Consider the following 5030-nt stretch of genomic DNA (forward strand, 5'->3'; position numbering starts at 1 on the left):
AAGCCAAACACACTTCCCCTGGCAGAGATCCAAGTGAAGGATGTAATAGCATGGTTCAAATCACAGCACCCTGGATCAAACAGTTCCCACACAACCTGAACGGTTAAATGCTAACCCTGTGAAAATATTTGTGTAGACTCTCATACTGTACGTGGTCATAGCAGCAGCGCAGGTTTACTGTACCGTGCATGTCATTTAACTGGTGTCATGCTGTGAGAACAGTTGTCCAGGACACATTGTACTCATCATGGCAAAACTCTGCACTCCAGTGCCATCATAGGACACTGATCAGCGGGGAGCGAGAAGACTGCTATTGGGAGAAGTGAGGAGACCGCTATTGGGGGGAGTGAGGAGATTGCTATTGTGAAGCAATGGAGAAAATCAACTGTGAGGACTGATCTCTTTGCTTCCCAAGAACACATAGATGGAGCTACCCTACTGAGTTCCACACACACATTTGGCCTCTTGATGGGTTAACCCTAAACAAGCAGTGTGATGAAATACTGGACAATAGTGAATCCTGTCCTACATAATTCAACATGCACTCTGATGGGGATGCTAAACACATGGCAGGAATGAGGTTGGGCCAAAGTAGGATGGAAGTTATTCACTTTACCACCATCGGATGTACCATACTAATTTCAATCAATACAGAAAAACATGCAACGATCTGACTGGAATTCATAATGAAGAGCATCGATTTCCTTTTGCAAGGTGGTCTCGTTTAACCAGTTATGCATTAGAGGGCGCTATTAAATTTTTTGGATGAAAAACGTTCCCGTTTTAAACAAGATATTTTGTCACGAAAAGATGCTTAACTATGCATATAATTGACAGCTTTGGATAGAAAACACTGACGTTTCCAAATCTGCAAAGATATTATCTGCGAGTGCCACAGAACTGATGCTACAGGCGAAACCAAGATGAAATTTCAAACAGGAAATGCCCCAGATTTTGGAGGCGCAAAAAAAAATCTGAGATGACAGTGTTGTTAACCTGTTGCGACGAGCAATCCCGTATCCTCAAGCTCATTACCATAACGCAACGTTAACTATTCATGAAATTTCAGACTTATCATCGAATAGATATGTGAAATACACCTTGAGGATTGATTCTAAACAACGTTTGCCATGTTTCTGTCGATATTATGGAGTTAATTTGGAAAAAAGTTTGACGTTGTAATGACTGAATTTTCGGGTTTTTTTCTTAGCCAAACGTGAAGAACAAAACGGAGCGATTTCTCCTACACAAATAATATTTCGGGAAAAACTGAACATTTGCTATCTAACTGAGAGTCTCCTCATTGAAAACATCCAAAGGTCTTCAAAGGTAAATGATTTTATTTGAATGCTTTTCTTGTTTTTGTGAAAATGTTGCCTGCTGAATGCTAGGCTTAATGCTATGCTAGCTATCAATACTCTTACACAAATGCTTGTTATGGTTGAAAAGCATATTTTGAAAATCTGAGATGACAGTGTTGTTAACAAAAGGCTAAGCTTGAGAGCCAATATATTTATTTCATTTCATTTGCGATGAAATTAATAGTTAACGTTGCGTTATGCTAATGAGCTTGAGGCTATACTTAAGATCCCGGATACGGGATTGCTCGTCGCAACAGGTTAACACCCTAAGCATGTTGCATACATCAAACCCAATCTGCATTGTGTTTCATGCTGCATTCATAACCAAGTGGGAATTTAGCCAGTTGTGAAGTCGTAAATACCAGTCGGATGCATTCACGTGCTTTGAAATCTTTGAGAAACGCTGATTGGCTATTGGCAAACAAGCTGCGTAAAGCATAAACTAAAAGTACAAATATCATGCTTGTAAACAAATTATAGTGTTCAAAAGCCATATTAATAGATTGCTTTTTATGAATAATATTTTGTTGTATTTGACTGCCGAAAATGCTATTATCGAAGTTGTTTCCTTAGTAGGTGACGTCAGATGTCATCATGTGGGAGAAGTGAGAGCTCAGGATGATAGACAAGTTTCCCACTAGTAATTACCAGTTGGAGGGCCATTCAAGTGGATTCTTCCCAGTCATATGTGGCAAATTCCCACTTCCCACTTTGTCACAAACGCAGCACTAATCTTTATTAACCCAGAAGTAAAACCTTGCGTAATTTGAATAGCTGTGGATTCATTTCTAGGTCTATACATGATAGAAATTGACAGTTCGGACAAAAACAAGTCTCCACCCTTGCAAATGGAAACTCTCAGCCAAATTTGTCAATGAAAAAAAGGTCAGTCAACGCAAACACCTGATGAAAATGTTTTCATATGACTGCTACAAGTACAACATTTTTCTGCTCACTGGGAAATGATTATCCAACTTGTCAGGGACAACTGTGTGGAGTTTGTGACAGCAACTGTGCGAGAAATAATGTATAACGTTGAAGATCTGATGTTGTTTCAAAGGTAAAAATGAAACATTTTATAGAAAGTTTGTTTATGTTGAAAATTGGTTACCATGATGGCATAATCCTGTGGTTTACATTTCACCCTCACAACAACGTTGATGACTTTTTTCAAATCTAAATGTATTTTCAATGTAGATTTTACATCACAATACATTAACAAATTATGTTGAAACAAACATTCAACCATTTTGTTCCCAGCGGGGGGGGGGATCATGAATAAATATACTGTCTTTCTTTACCCTGACACTGTAGACGCTTCCATAATGCAGAGAAACAGGGGCTCATCTTCAAACACAAGTTAGGTTAATAATGTATGCCAGACAACCTGCGGAATATTCACACAAGTGGAATGAGGTGATTACTCTGACACTGGCAGGGCCCTAGCCCAGCATTTGTGCTCTGTAAGGTTTTATTGGAGTCTCATAGCCAGGTCTGCATCCAGGCAGGCTAAATTACCCCTGATACTTTCCCTAGTAAATTTGAGGCCTTGTGTATTTTCAGTGAGATGGATAATTAGGAGTTTATTTCATTTATTTGACATTGCATAGTAATAGTTGCAAAGAACTAGGGTTCCACATGATTTTGTCTTCCAGCGTTAATTGGATTTCTGGGGTGAAACACAGAGACAGGAGAGAAACTCTCATTTTGGGCTGTTTTGTAAGAGAAATGGAGAACACCTATAGATTGAAAGGTACTGCCCTGAGTAGAAAAATGGTATACAATTTTTTATTTTTCATAGACCGCACAACAGAGTGATATAGCTGACTGAGAAGAGATTAACAATAATAATTGACATGACATGTTCTATCATGCAAGTCCCCCCATAAACTCCTTCAAAAATATCACAGGTGGATGGATGGGTGTCTATTGACACAAATCTCTCCGCAGCATGTATAGCACACGTTTTTACACACAACGAGGTAATGAAAAGCCAAGAGTGACCCTGACCCAATAATACTACATCCTCATGGTCCAATTAATGTTTATTTTCCATCAAATCAGGTTATGACTGGTATTTACAGAGCCCTTATCTACAGATTCCTCTGCCATACTAATCTAAATGTCAAAAATCCACTTATGACGACCCCTTTCTGAGTGAGGGTTGTAAAAGAAAGAGGTTTGATGAAGATGAACAATGCACCATTAAATGCCTAAGAGCGTGCTCATTATTTATTGTGGGGGAAAACACATGACATAATTGATATGTCAGAGAAACGCAGCAGTGACATAATCAGGTCTTAGTTGATATAAATAAAACAGAGAGGCAAAACTGATTAATGCGGCAGGGATATTGTCCCTCGTTTGTCTGGAGGACACACTCCATCTTCCCCTCGCTGACGGAGTGATCAAAGAGCTTGTGGGGAGCAGGTGGCAAACTCGGAGGAGTTGCGGCGATGAGTGTGGCGCAAGGATTAAACAAAGCCATTCCTGTTTTAAACACAAGGTAAGCCCAGGCACTAATCAAAAAGCTCCTGTGAAATTGACACTGTGTTATGCCTATTACCGACCCAGAACAGCAGGGGATACATGCTCTCCAACCGGCAGAGCTGACTTATACAGAACACAGTCTGGTGGTGCTGACCTCATACTCTGTATGACTAATGTGGTTCAACAATCAAGCAAGTTTCTGCTTTATTATACATCTAACAGTTAATATGGCCGACACTCATGGAGTTACTGTTGTCTACTCCCACCACTAGCACTTAAAGGACTGTGCACTCCACAGTCCTTTGGTAACTTACTATAGCCCCCTAAAGATATATGCAGTGATTATTATGAAAAGTCCCTCTATGATTTTAACAGTTTTCATTATTGGAAATGTAATAAACCTTGAAGATGATTGATATCATCGTAAAGAATATCTTTATGATTAAAGGCATAACTCATATTGTTAATCGTAAAGATTCTGAACAGCTGTAACGAGTACGCTGAGAGTCGGTAAGCAAGTTCAGGGAGTGAGTGTTTTAATAAATAAAATAAACAATGAACATGAAACACAAACAATGCACCGAAATGAAAACAATCAATAAAACCTGAGGAAAGTACCAAGGAGAGTGACAGATATAGGGAAGATAATCAAGGAGGTGATGGATTCCAGGTGAGTGTCATGAGGCGCAGGTGCATGAGATGATGGTGACAGGTGGTGGGATAATCAGCAGCCTGATGACCTAGAGGCCCGAAAGGGAGTATTACGTGACAGTACCCCCTCCCCGACATGCGGCTCCAGCCGCAGGACGCCGTCAAAGGGGACAAACCCGGGGATCAGGAGTGGACAACCCTGCTGATGCGCGGGAACCTGTCGAGTCAGGTGGGGCGCGGGAACCTGACAGTTCGGTTGAGGCAGGGAATCCAGGCGATCCGGCGGAGGCATGAAAGCCCGACAAACCGGCTGAGGCAGGGGAGCCTGGTGATCTGGTTAAGGCATGAGAGCCTGACGGGCCGGCTGAAGCAGGGAAGCCTGGTGATCTGGTTGAGGCATGAGAGCCTGTAACAGTTCCCGGACCGACATCATTACTCTGACACAAAAAAATATAATAAAAAAACTCTGATGCTTCCCTTAGTTGAGGTGTTATTCTGTAACAAGTGCGCTGAGAGTCGGGAAGAAAG

This window comes from Oncorhynchus nerka, linkage group LG11 (genome assembly GCF_034236695.1).
Source record: "Oncorhynchus nerka isolate Pitt River linkage group LG11, Oner_Uvic_2.0, whole genome shotgun sequence".
Classification (NCBI taxonomy): domain Eukaryota; kingdom Metazoa; phylum Chordata; class Actinopteri; order Salmoniformes; family Salmonidae; genus Oncorhynchus; species Oncorhynchus nerka.